The sequence below is a fragment of the Hippocampus bargibanti genome, linkage group LG07 (assembly GCF_051943395.1).
Source record: "Hippocampus bargibanti isolate YZ-2025 linkage group LG07, ASM5194339v1, whole genome shotgun sequence".
Lineage (NCBI taxonomy): Eukaryota > Metazoa > Chordata > Actinopteri > Syngnathiformes > Syngnathidae > Hippocampus > Hippocampus bargibanti.
In genome coordinates, this window is record NC_142740.1 from 6,103,309 (window position 1) to 6,117,949 (window position 14,641).

Genomic DNA, 14,641 nt, shown 5'->3' on the forward strand with positions numbered 1-14,641 from the left:
ACTGGACGGACAGACAGACAGACAGACAGACAGACAGACAGACAGACAGACAGACAGACAGACAGACAGACAGACAGATAGATAGATAGATAGATAGATAGATAGATAGATAGATAGATAGATAGATAGATAGATAGATAGATAGATAGATAGATAGATAGAAAACTAGCGAGACAGATAGAAAGCTAGATAGATATATAGTTAGAGAGCTAGCAAGATAGATAGAAAAGCTAGCTCTCAATCAGTCTGTGTCGTCTGTTATTACTACTTTAACATCTGTCCAGACTTGCGGACGCTTCCTCATTCTTTCCAATCTCGGTATGTGCAGTGGTTAATGAGAGGAGGGACTCCGGTGGCAGAGTTTGAGCGTTTGGATTAATGCAGGTGCCACAGCCTGAAGGTTTGGGGTTTTCAGTTCATGAAATTGCAAGGCTGCGAGACGGTCAGGCTAATGATGCCCACTTCAAAAACACCGGGGACTGCCAGCCATCGCACCTGAGCGCTAACCCCAGGATCGCTGAGATGTCAACACGCTGACAAGTCCGCACACTCACAACCAACAAATGGTATCTGGCTATCTATTCATAGCAGGACAATTTAACAGATTGTTAAATGAGACTACTGTATCTACGGACAGACGGACCGACGGACTGACTGAATGACAGACCGACGGACCGACTGACCGACCTAGACACCGACCTACAGACCGACCTACAGTACGACCTACAGACCAAGCGACGGACCGACCGACGGACCAACCCCCAAAATCACTGAGATGTCAACACACTGACAAGTCCGCACACTCACAACCAACAGGTGGTATCTATCGTAGATAGATAATTTAACAGACAGAAAAATTAGATTTACTGTATCTACGGACCGCGGACCGATCGATGGACCGATTGACCGACAAACAGACCGACTTACAGACCATGGGACGGACCGAACGACGGACCAACCCTAAAATCGCTGAGATGTCAACACACTGACAAGTCCTCACACTCACAACCAACAGATGGCATCTAGCTATCTTAGATAGATAATTTAACAGATAGATAAATTAGATTTACTGTACTTATGGACAGACGGATCGAACGATGGACCGACAGACCGGCCTCCAGACCAAGGGACGGACCGAGGGACTGTATCTACGGACAGACAGACTGACCGACACACCTAACGGTGGACCGACAGACCGATCTACAGACCGAGCTACAGACCGACCTACAGACCAAGGGACGGACTAACAGACGGACCAACCCCTAAAATCGCTGCGATGTCAACACACTGACAAGTCCGCACACTCACAACCAATAGATGGTAATAAAAATGACTTAAAGTGTCCCAAAATTGCCACAAAATGAGCTTGGAACTGGTGAGATTCAGAAAGTCCCGCCACCTTGTTCGTGACTTCACGCCAGGATACTCCTTCACAAACTGCCTAGCTCCAGAATCAAAACAATGGATTCAGAGTGTTCAGATTCGGAGATGCTTTCTTGTTACTCATTCAGTTATGAATATGATTCAAATAGTTCTGAAGAGGAAAGCATTAATGTTTGCAATCAATTAAAGAAGTCCTTCCGTATCAATTCGAGGCGTCTGGACTCCAATGTAGCGCCCAGAAAAATGCACAAGATGGCGCACAAGCTCCATTGGAAATGGGCTGATATGTCTGCGGGGAATTTGTGTCAACTTACACCTTCTTTATGCGTGTTACCGCAATTGGCTGTGACACACAACGATTCACCATCGTGTTATTTCTGTAGTTTTCCTTTTAACTTCGCGATAAACATGGTGTTTTCAGGCGAAAATAAGTACCCAAAAAGCGTTGTGTGCCGCTTTCTCGGTCAGGGGCATTCCGAATGTGACGTCACGTAGGGCGTCGTCATCAACTCGAAAACAAGACTTCCTGAATATTCAGCGCGAGTCTTAAAACGTAAAATCTAGCTATATGCGGTAGAATCTTTGTCAAATGCGCTCAGTAGAAGTCATTTGAAGTCATTTTACAAATTATGGACGCAACTTGTCCCGTGGTGTCGGTTGCCCTTTAACAGATAGATAAATGAGATTGACTGTATCTGCGGAAAGACCGACGGACGGACCAATGGACGGACCGACAGACCAACCTGCAGACCGACCTACAGACCGAGCGACCGATCAACCTACCGGCAGACCTACCGACAGACCTACAGACCGAGCGAACGAAAGACAACTTACAGACCGACCTACAAACCGACCTACCAACCAAGGGACAGACCGACCCACCGACAGACCGACAGACCGACCAACCGACGAACCGACTGATCTACAGACCAAGCGACCGGCCAACATACCGACAGACGGACAGACCGAGCGACCGACCTACAGACCAAGCGACCGACAGACATAGTGACAGACCGACCTACAAACCGACCTACCGACCAAGGGACAGACCGACAGAAAGACCGACAGACTGACCGACCGACCGACGGGCCGACTGACCTACAGACCAAGCGACCGGCCAACATACAGACAGACTGACCGATGGATTGACCGATGGACCGTCCGACCTACAGATCTGGCGACCGACCGACATACCGACAAACGGACAGACCGACGGACCGACCTACAGACCGAGTGACCGAACGACATACTGAAAGACTGACTAACGGATAGACCGACCGACCTACAGACCAAGCGACAGACAGACAGACCAACCGACCATTGGACCGACCGACCGTCCCACAGGATTGTCTCAGACCATGCTGAATAAAGAAAGTAGTGTGAGCATCCAACATAATGGAATAGAAAGCTCGACCCGGCTCGTAAAAAAAGTCATTCCATTTCATTCTGTAGCAGGATCTCTAACAATCACGCCCCCCCTGGCAGCTTCCTCCTCCCTCTTCCCTCCCTTTCGCTCTATCGCTCTGGCTTTTTTTTTGTGCCGAAGGAAGTCGACAGGCACCGACTGGACTGTCCACTTGCCTGAGTGATTAAAGGGAGCTCGGAACTGACAGTCTCGCCATCCCCGACAGCGGCGCGGAACTATAGTTCCGTTGAGTTCGGCCGAGCAAACAAAAGAGGGTCTGTTGGCGAGACGGGACTGATATAGAGCAAGATATGATAGAGATGAGAACAAACACACACATGGAGTGTTGCTCATTTGGTAGAAAATACACTGATACCTCGGTTTACGAACCCATTGGCTTACGAACTTTTCAGTTTACGAATGTTAAAATGAAAATTGTACCTTGGCATACGAACTATTTTTCGGGATACACACAGAGCTGCCACAATGCGTGATGTGTCGTTCGCGAACGAGCCCGTTCTCCTAACCAGAAAATGGCAGCAGACATTTTTTGTCCTCTATTCCCCACCACCAGTCTTCGGTTAAAGCCACGTGATTGGTCAAGAAAGCTGCAGTGAGGGTATTGTGGTTTAAACATCAAAGAGACAGGCAGACGACAAAGAGAGAGTGAGAAAATGGATAGAAAAAAGTGAAATGTGGACTAGTTTCAACTTTCAACTGGGAGTTCAAAGGCAGAGTGTGGACTGCAAGGTTAAAATATCCCATCAATCAGGCTCCACAAAAAACCCGCACAGGCCAGGTGTACACTTGATGCAAAAAGCTATCAACCCAGCTAAACAGAACACAATTGATGAGGAACAAGGTAAAATGATCGCAGAGAAAGCACTTACAAGGGATCAGTCCTCAAGATGGTGAAAGAAGAAGGCTACGTTCCTCATCAAGTGTTGCTGAGGAAACCGGTTTCCACTCGATTCCATCAAGCCATCAACGACCATCATAAAGGTCAATAAAATGACTTTATTATACAGTACAGTTTATTTCTTTAATTATAATACCATAGCGCATTTATAATACATACAATAAGGTATATTTTGTGTAGTTTTAAGGCTTAGAAAATTATAAAATAGGAAATTATGTTTTATGGGGAGCTGGGAACGGATTATTCTCATTTTAATGGTTTCCTATGGGAAATTATTTTTTGGGATACACACTTTGCGCCTTACACACTCTGTCTGGGAACCAATTAAATTCGTAGGCCAAGGTATCACTGTACTTGGATTGAGGTACAGTTCACCTGACTCTGAAAACTCCCAATCACACCCGAACGCAACTTGTGCCTCATACTACTTGTACTCCTTTTTCGTCCAAAATGGCAGGCCTGAACTCACATGGTGGCCGAAGGGGAGAGTTACCGTCGGTTATTGCACGGGCGCGTGGACCTGTTGGCCCAAATGCCGGTTGCCATGACGACGACTTGTTAATTCAACCGTGTCGCGGTGGTTGTTCATTCTTTGCCTTGAGTCAAAGAATTTTTCCTCTTCGCCAAGTGATACTGTCACGGTTGTCCACATTTCAAACCAGGAATATCCTCCATACTTATTTGTTGTTTTTTTTTATGATGATACTAGAGCAGCATGTTCTACAGGAGACATCTATCGAGCTTTCTATCTACCTAGCGAGCATTCTAACTACCGAGCTAGCATTCTATCTACCTAGCTCACTTTCTATCTACCTAGCTAGCCTTCTATCTACCTAGCTTTCTAGATTTCTGTCTAACTAGCTTTCTATCTAGCTCGCTTTCTAGCCTTCTATTTAGCTAGCTTTCTATCTAGCTGTTTTTCTAGCTAACTTTCTGGCTTTCTTTCTAGCTAGCTTTCTTTTTAGCTATGTTTCTAGCTTTCTTTCTACCTACCTTTCTTTCAAGCTAGGTTTCTATCGAGCTAGCTAGGTTTATAGCTTGAAAGAAAGGTATTATTATTATTATTATTATTATTATTATTATGATTATTATTATTATTATTATTATTATTATAAAACAACTTTATTATACAGTGCAGTTTACTTCATTAATTACAATTATATAGCACATTTATTCTGCATAAAATAATGTATATTTTGTATAGTTTTAAGGCTTAATTAGTAGAAAATGAGATTTTATGGGGACATGGGAATGGATTATTCTGATTTTTAATGGTTTCTTATGGGAAATAAATGTTCGGAAGACGAACCTTTCGCCTTACATACACTTTCTGGGAACCAATTAAGTTCGTGCGCTGAGGTTTCACTGTATTTTGTGTAGTTTTAAGTCTTATTTGGTCGAAAATAATGTTTTATGGGGGGCTGGGAACGGATTATTCTGATTTTAATGGTTTCTTATGGGAAATAAATGATCGGAAGACGAACCTTTCGCCTTACATACACTTTCTGGGAGCTAATTAAGTTCGTGAGCTGAGGTTTCACTGTATTTTGTGTAGTTTTAAGTCTTATTTGGTCGAAAATAATGTTTTATGGGGGGCTGGGAACGGATTATTCTGATTTTAATGGTTTCTTATGGGAAATAAATGATCGGAAGACAAACCTTTCGCCTTACATACACTTTCTGGGAGCTAATTAAGTTCGTGAGCTGAGGTTTCACTGTATTTTGTGTAGTTTTAAGTCTTATTTGGTCGAAAATAATGTTTTATGGGGGGCTGGGAACGGATTATTCTGATTTTAATGGTTTCTTATGGGAAATAAATGATCGGAAGACGAACCTTTCGCCTTACATACACTTTCTGGGAGCTAATTAAGTTCGTGCGCTGAGGTTACACTGTATTTTGTGTAGTTTTAAGTCTTATTTGGTCAAAAATAATGTTTTATGGGGGCCTGGGAACGGATTATTCTGATTTTAATGGTTTCTTATGGGAAATAAATGTTCGGAAGACGAACCTTTCGCCTTACATACACTTTCTGGGAACCAATTAAGTTCGTGCGCTGAGGTTACACTGTATTTTGTGTAGTTTTAAGTCTTATTTGGTCAAAAATAATGTTTTATGGGGGCCTGGGAACGGATTATTTTGATTTTAATGGTTTCTTATGGGAAATAAATGTTCGGAAGACGAACCTTTCGCCTTACATACACTTTCTGGGAGCTAATTAAGTTTGCGAGCTGTGGTATCACTGTATTTTAAACCTCATGGCTAATGAAGGTACTTGTCCAAAAGGAATTTGCCAACTAAAGGTGTTTTCTTCCAGAAAGTGCCTGGCCCTGCAGCAACGGCGCGATTCGCCCGCTGACAGCCATGAACGATGACAATGGCGGCGGCGTATTTCTTCCCGACGTTATAAAGGTGATGATGGATGAAAGCGGAGCATTTTCACAGTTCTCGATGCCCGAAATGGATAGCGCTTAGACCCAGAAAGGAAACAAGCGAGTGGCTTCTTCTCGACGTTGATGATAAAGACACGTTCCGCTCTCACTAACCTCGGGTGTCAAAAGCGCATGAAGAAGTGAGGCCTTTTCCCAAAAGGACAGGCTTTATGATTATGATGAAATGCTTTTAGCGCCACACTCCTTTTCCAAGATGGCAGCCATAAAAATATACAGTCAGGATATATAAGGGTCGCAAAATTCTGAGCTCAGCCGACATTTTGACTTTCATCACCTTTGTCCCTGATTTTCAGCCTGCAGGATAGCTAGCTAACCGAGCTAGATAGCAATGTAGATAGCTCGATAGCAAGCGAGATAGCTAGCTAAATACATAGCTAGCTAGCTTTCGATCGAGCTAGCATTCTAGCTAGCTTTCTGACTTTCTTTCTATCTAGCTTTATATCTTTCTGTCTAGCTAGCTATCTATCTTTCTATCTAGCTAGCTTTCTATCTATCTAGCTTTATATCTTTCTGTCTAGCTAGCTATCTTTCTATCTAGCTAGCTTTCTATCTAACTAGCTAGCTTTCTATCTAGCTAGAAAGCTTTCTATCTAGCTAGTTTTCTAGCTTTCTATCTAGCTAGCTTTTTATCTAGCTAGCTTTCTAGCTTTTTATCTAGCTAGCTTGCTAGCTTTCTGTCTAGCTAGCTTTCTAGTTTTCTAACTAGCTTTCTATCTAGGTAGAGAGCTAGCTTTCTATCTAACTTTCTAGCTAGCTTTCTAGTTTTCTAACTAGCTTTCTATCTAGGTAGAGAGCTAGCTTTCTATCTAACTTTCTAGCGAGCTTTGAAATTATCTATTGAGCTAGCATTCTATCTATCGAGCTAGCATTCTATCTAGCTTTCTGACTTTCTTTCTATCTAGCCTTATATCTTTCTGTCTATCTAGCTAGCTTTCTATCTAGCTAGAAAGCTTTCTATCTAGCTAGCTTTCTATCTTTCCATCTAGCTAGCTTTCTATCTAACTTTCTAGCGAGCTTTGAATCTATCTATTGAGCTACCATTCTATCTATCGAGCTAGCATTCTATCTAGCTTTATATCTTTCTGTCTAGCTATCTATCTATCTTTCTATCTAGCTAGCTTTCTATCTATCTAGCTTTATATCTTTCTGTCTAGCTAGCTATCTTTCTATCTAGCTAGCTTTCTATCTATCTAGCTAGCTTTCTATCTAGCTAGAAAGCTTTCTATCTAGCTAGTTTTCTAGGTTTCTATCTAGCCAGCTTTTTATCTAGCTAGCTTTCTAGCTTTTTATCTAGCTAGCTTGCTAGCTTTCTGTCTAGCTAGCTTTCTAGTTTTCTAACTAGCTTTCTATCTAGGTAGAGAGCTAGCTTTCTATCTAACTTTCTAGCGAGCTTTGAAATTATCTATTGAGCTAGCATTCTATCTATCGAGCTAGCATTCTATCTAGCTTTCTGACTTTCTTTCTATCTAGCCTTATATCTTTCTGTCTATCTAGCTAGCTTTCTATCTATCTAGACAGCTTTCTATCTAGCTAGTTTTCTAGCTTTCTATCTAGCTAGCTTTTTATCTAGCTAGCTTTCTAGCTTTTTATCTACCTAGCTTGCTAGCTTTCTGTCTAGCTAGCTTTCCAGCTTTCTGTATCGCTAGCTTTCTAGTTTTCTAACTAGCTTTCTATCTAGCAAGAGAGCTAGCTTTCTATCTAACTTTCTAGCGAGCTTTGAATCCATCTATTGAGCTAGCATTTATCTATCGAGCTAGCATTCTATCTAGCTTTCTGACTTTCTTTCTATCTAGCTTTATATCTTTCTGTCTATCTAGCTAGCTTTCTATCTAGCTAGAAAGCTTTCTATCTAGCTAGTTTTCTAGCTTTCTATCTAGCTAGCTTTTTATCTAGCTAGCTTTCAAGCTTTTTATCTAGCTAGCTTGCTAGCTTTCTGTCTAGCTAGCTTTCCAGCTTTCTGTATAGCTAGCTTTCTAGTTTTCTATCTAACTAGCTTTCTAGCTTTCTGTCTAGCTAGCTTTCTAGTTTTCTATCGAACTAGCTTTCTAGCTTTCAATCTAGCTAGCTTTCTAGCTTTCGATCTAGCTAGATTTCTAGCTTTCTATCTAGCTAGCTTTCTAACTTTCTATCTATCTACTATCCAGCTAGCAATCTATCAATCGGTGGATCAATCGATAGATCGATCACTCTTGAAGGATTTGTGAGTTTGTATTCTAGCCAATGTCGTTTGGTGTGCTTTCAAGTAGCAAATGTGCCATTCGCAAGCGCCTTTTGTTCGGATCTGGCGTTCGTGGTTCCCCGCAACGTCTTGGGACGTTGCCAGCTATCTTTACCTCGTACAAATTGGATTGAAGTTTCTGGTTTAGCCACGTTTTTGGGCCATCTCTTTCTCTTTCCTACTCAATCACCGTCACCATTGCATATATTCATCGTGTACAACGGCGGCTCGGTGCATTCATGCAAATGTTACATGACAACACATCCATTACGATGATATTTGGTGAGCAATGTTTCCTCCCCGCTAGGAAAACAAGCGCAAAACACACACAAAGCAAACAGGAGCAATCCATTATTTTGCCAGCTCGTTGTCTCTAATAGGGAGGGTAAAAATACTTGGGTCAGCTCTTTATGTCTTTGGGGATAATCTGGGAGGGGAGGCAATGGCGGGGGGAGAAAAATAGTGTACACAATTTGATCTTGCACTCCAGCGCTGAAGCTCTCCATTACCTGACTGAAATAGCCCCCTTTTTTCCCATGAGGCAGCTGGCCTCATTGAGTGAGCGAGGTGGGGACTGTAATTATGTCTGGGGCAAACCCTAAATCGTACGCCATTAGTCTGCTTCCCAAAACACAGCCGCAATCTCCTCGATATGTCCCCTGTAGCTCATATTCTGGGCCATGTTGACACGTTGGTGCTCTTAATTTATCAGCTGATAATTTATCAGGCCCCTTAAATGTCTCGTGCTATGTTGGTTTTGGCCCGGAAAAAAATTGCGTAAACGGCAACCTTTCAATAATAGGAACGGGTGACCTAGCTAAAAAGAAAGCTAAAAAGAAAGCTAGAAAGAAAGCTGAAAAGAAAGCTAAAAAAATCTACAAAGAAAGCTGAAAAGAAAGCTAGAAAGAAAGCTAAAAAGAAAGCTAAAAAGAATGCTAGCTACCTAGAAAGCTAGGTAGCTAGCTAGATAGAAAGCTAGCGAGCTAGCTAGATAGAAAGCTAGCTAGCTAGATAGAAAGCTAGATAGATAGATAGATAGATAGATAGATAGATAGATAGATAGATAGATAGATAGATAGATAGATAGATAGATAGATAGATAGATAGATAGATAGATAGATAGATGGATGGATGGATAGACGGACGGACAGACAAACATTTGCTAACTTGCTATCTATCTGGCTACCTAACTAGCTATCTATTTGCTATTTATTAGCTCGCTAGCTAGCTATTAGTTATCTATTAGCCAGATAGTTAACTTTCTATCGATTTCAGTTATTCCAGGTTGAGCATGTGACTGCCGCTGCTCACCCACAGAAAAACATCCGGTGACTGTAAAATTGAGAGTTTTGAAAGGCACTTAGAAATGAAATGTATTATTATTATTTGTAGTAGTAGTAGTAGTAGTAGTAGTAGTAGTAGTAGTATGAACTATATGCTATTTATGAAGAAGGATGCTATCTATTAGCTACCTAGCTATCTAGATAGCTATTAGTTACCTATTAACCAGCTAGCTAACTTTCCATCTATTTGAGTTATTCCAGGTTGAGCATGTGGCTGCCGCTGCTCACGCACAGAAAAAAAACTTCTCCTGTGACTATAAAGTGACCTTGAGAGTTTTGAAAGGCGCTTATAGATAGAATGTATTATTATTATTGTTATTAATTTGACTGAAAATGTTCTGAAGAAGAAGAACAAAAATCTTTCTGGTTCGTGACTCGGTCATGATTGTCATGTCATTCAATCTGCGAAGAACATCTGCTCAATTACCAACGCAGGCGGGGGGCCTCGTTAAAAGTTAAAGCCACGCACTTGATTCAATTTGATTTTCGTCCTGATGAAAACTCAAATGGGGAATTCATGTTTTTTTTTTCAATTTAGCGTAAAAGCGTTCTTGAGCGCAATTTCATTAAAACAAATACAGTGATACCTCGATTTACAAACCCCTTAACTTTTCGGTTAACGAACGTTAAATGTATGAAAATTTTACCTTGGCATACGAACTATTATTCGGGATACACATGGAGCGCCACAATGAGTGACGTGTCGTTCGCGAACGAGCCCGTTCTCCTAACAAGAAAATGGCAGCCCACTTGTTTTGGTCCTCTATTCCCCGCCCCCAATCGTCGGTTAAAGCCGCGTGATTGGTCAAGAACGCAGCAGTGAGGGGAGGTGTTTTAAACATTAAAGAGACAGGCAGACGACAGAGAGAGAGTGACAAAATCGATAGAAGACAGTGAAATTTGGACTGGATTCAACTTTGATAGTTCAAAGGCAGAGTATAGACTGCAAGGTTAAAATATACCATCAATCAGGCTCCACAAATAACCCGCACAAGCCATCTGTACACTTGATGCAACAAGCTATTAACCCAGCTAAACAGAACACAATTGATGAGGAACTAGGTAAAATTATGGCAGAGAAAGCACCTCAAGATGGTGAAAGAAGAAGGCTACGTTCCTCATCAAGTGGTTAATGCTGATGAAACCGGCCACTCCACTCCATCAAGACATCAACGACCACCACAAAGGTCAATAAAAACACTTTATTATACAGTACAGTTTATTTATTTAAGTATAATACCATAGCACATTTATTATACATAAAATAAGGTATATTTTGTGTAGTTTTCAGGCTTAAATTAGCAAGTAGAAATTTGTTTTATGGGGACCTGGGAACGTATTATTCTCCTTTTTAATGGTTTCCTATGGGAAATTAGTGTTTGGAAGACAAACTTTTCGCCTTACACACATTTTCTGGGAACCAATTAAGTTCGTAAGCTGAGCTATCACTGTAAAAGCACCGCATTTGCTATTTTTTTGTTTGCTTTTGATAAGGTGATAATGACGATATTCACCATGAAACAGCTTGGCCCTGTCACGGGGGGGGGGGGGGGGGGGGGGCTGGTGACAAATTTCTAAAGGTGAATTTGCTGACATTTTCTCCGATGCTCTTCCAAGAAGTCGCAAAATTTACAGCTCGGCTATTTTCAGCATTTGGCAGATGCTGTCTTGGGTGTGCCCCATTATTAATCGTTTGGCTAACGCTTCTGTTTGAGAGAAAATGTGAGATGGCCGCCGTACACGCGCACATGCTTTTAGCAAAGGCGCATGATGGCCAACGGTCTAATGGAGCCATCAGGCCGTAACGAAGCCGGTAAATGTGACCCTGAGTCGGTGACCTTTCAACCTGCCACGGAAGTAGACCGCTCGCTGAGAGAGAGAGAAAGAAATGGCCCCCGTCGATCCTGGGGGGGGGGGGGGGGCCTGTTGGACCCTCTGCACCCTGACCACCACTTTTTCCAGCTAATCCCCCTCAGGCCCCTGAAGGTGCGCCTTATAGTCTGCTCTGCTTTATATATGGAAAAAGTTCATTCATTGGCACTGCGCCTCACACACCGAAAAATACGGTATTTAATTTTTATATTTGGAAAACTTGTTTTCATTCACTGAAGGTGCGCCTTATCATCCGGTCAGTGCTCCTTATATATGGAAAAAGTTTGAAAATGCACCATTCATTAGGGGTGCACCTTATACGCCACCTTATAAACTGGGAAATACGGTATTTACATATTATATTTGGAAAACATTTATTAATTCATTGAAGGTGCGCCTTATAGTCCCGTGTGCCTTATATATGGAAAAAGTTTGATAACACAACATTCATTGGAGGTGCGCTTTATACTCCGGTGCGCCTCACACACCGAAAAATACGGTATTTAATTTTTATATTAGGAAAACTTTCTTAATTCACTGAAGGTGCGCCTTATAGTATGCTGCACCTTATATATGGAAAAAACGTTATTTATATATTATATTAGGAAAACGTTTTTTAATTCATTGAAGGTGCGCCTTATACACTGGAAAATATGGTATTAATTTATTATATTTGGAAAACATTTATTAATTCATTGAAGGTAGTCCGGCATGCTTTATATATGGAAAAAGTTTGATAACGGACCATACATTAGAAGTGCGCCTTATACTCCAGTGCACCCAACACACCGGAAAATACGGTATTTATGTATTATATTTGGAAAACATTTTTCATTCACTGAAGGTGCGCCTTATAGTACGCTGCACCTTATATATGGAAAAAGTTTGAAAATGCACCATTCATTGGGGGTGTGCCCCTTATACTCCGTTGCACCTTATACACTGGAAAATGCGGTATGTATTTATTATATTTGTAATAACGTTTTTCTAAATCATTAAAGGTGTGCCTTATCGTCCGGTGCACCTTATATATGGAAAAACTTTAAAAATGCACCATTCATTGGCACGGCGCCTTATACACCAGAAAATACGGTATTTAATTTTTACATTTGGAAAATTTTCTTATTCACTGAAGGTGCGCCTTATAGTACGCTGCACCTTATGCATGGAAAATGCAACATTCATTAGGGGTGCGCCTTATACTGTGCTGTGCCTCATACACCGTAAAATACGTTATTTATATATTATACAGTGAGACCTCAACTTACAAACACCTTAACTTACAAACTTTTCGTCTTACGAACATCAAATTTATGAAAATTAAACCTTATAATAAGCACTATTTTCATAATACACACCCACCACGGCTGGCGGAGTGATCTTCGGTGGAAGCATACGACCGAACAACACCAACAGTCCTTATGGAAGGTGACTCTCCTTCCATAATTGATCAACAACCATCAAAAAGGTAAATAAAACTTTATTTTACAGCACAGTTTATTTCTTTAATTACAGTCTTCATGTAATGTGCCTCTCTTTCCAAACAGCAATTCCCTTTGACCTTCGACCTCCAACGCCATTCCATCAAGCCATAAATGACCATTGCAAATGTAAATAAAGTGACTTTATGATACAATGCAGTGTATTTCTTTCATTGCAATACAATAGCACGTTTATTATACATAGAATAAGGTATGTTGTGTGTAGTTTTAAGGCTTATTTAGTTGAAAAGTATATTTTATGGAAACCCGGGAACGGATTATTCCCATTTTAATGGTTTCCTATGGGAATTTTCTTTTTGAGATACACACTTTTCGCCTTACACACACTGTCTGGGAACCAATTAAGTTCGTAAGTTGAGGTCTCACTGTATTTGGAAAACTGTAGTCCCAAATTCGCAGTCAATTCATCATTCTATTATGGTGTCAAGCGCACCAATTTTTATCAGCTCTAGTCTTCTAACGCCCTTCACAAGGTCGGTCGGGGACGTCTCATTCTCGTTATCTTCATGACGGCTTTGACGAGTGCGACACGACTCCGACATTATTTTTTTTTTCTATTTTTATTTTCTGTTTGGCGTCTCGGAGTCTCGAGTCATGGCGGCTTTGTGAGCTCAGTTTCAATAATAATAATAATAATAATAATAATAATAATAATAATAATAATAATAATAATAATAATAATACATTTAATTTCTAAGCGCCTTTTAACACTCTCAAGGACACTTTACAGTCACATAATTTTTTTGTGTCGGGTGAGCAGCCATTCGCGCCAGCGTTCACTCTACCCGGAAGTAACACAGCAGCAGCTAGCTACGTAGCTGGCGAGGTATCTAGGGAGCTAGCTAGCTAGTTACATAGACAAATAAATAAAATACATAACAATAAATACATAAAATACATAGATCAATAAATAAATATATAAATAGAGTGGTAGCTATGGTAGGTAGTTGGCTAGGTAGCTGGCTAGGTTGCTGGCCATTCACGAATTTATTCAGGAATTGAAAATAGGACGTAGAGCGGCCATTCCAGAATTTGTATGAATTTTGTTTTTTCATGCTTGGGTGCTGATAAAGCGCTGGCCATGGCCTCTGGCATTGTTTTTTTCCCTTCCACAAGGGGGCATCATTTCCCTTTTTTCCATGTTAGCGCTTTGTGACAGCTTCAGCTGTTGCTAAAGCGCTATATAAATCGATAGGTATGTATTGCATTGTATTTTCGACATTTGTACAAATACTACTATTATACTGCTATATATACCCTTATACTATTATGACAAATATGACTAAATAACAGGCAAATAGCTTGTCAAATGTAAAACTGTTACACTGGTGAGTCATTGTCAATACTTAGCTGACTAGCTATTAGCGGTCTAGCTGACTTGCTGTGAGCTGTCTAGCTGTTGGCTATCTGGATATCTATTCGTTATTTATTTGCTATCCATTAGCTAGCTAGCTAGCTATTAGCTGTCTAGCTGTGAGCTGTCTAGCTGGCTATTTATTACCTATTTATTTGCTATCCATTAGCTAGCTAGCTAGCTATTAGCTGTCC

At 41.0% G+C, this 14,641-nt stretch overlaps 1 long non-coding RNA gene across 1 annotated transcript in view; it reads right to left on the minus strand.

Annotated features, from left to right (window-relative positions):
- The window catches only part of LOC148895283 (uncharacterized), a 73,916-nt gene that overhangs the window by 13,984 nt on the left and 45,291 nt on the right, over positions 1–14,641 (minus strand). The gene's annotated exons all lie outside the window — the stretch shown is intronic.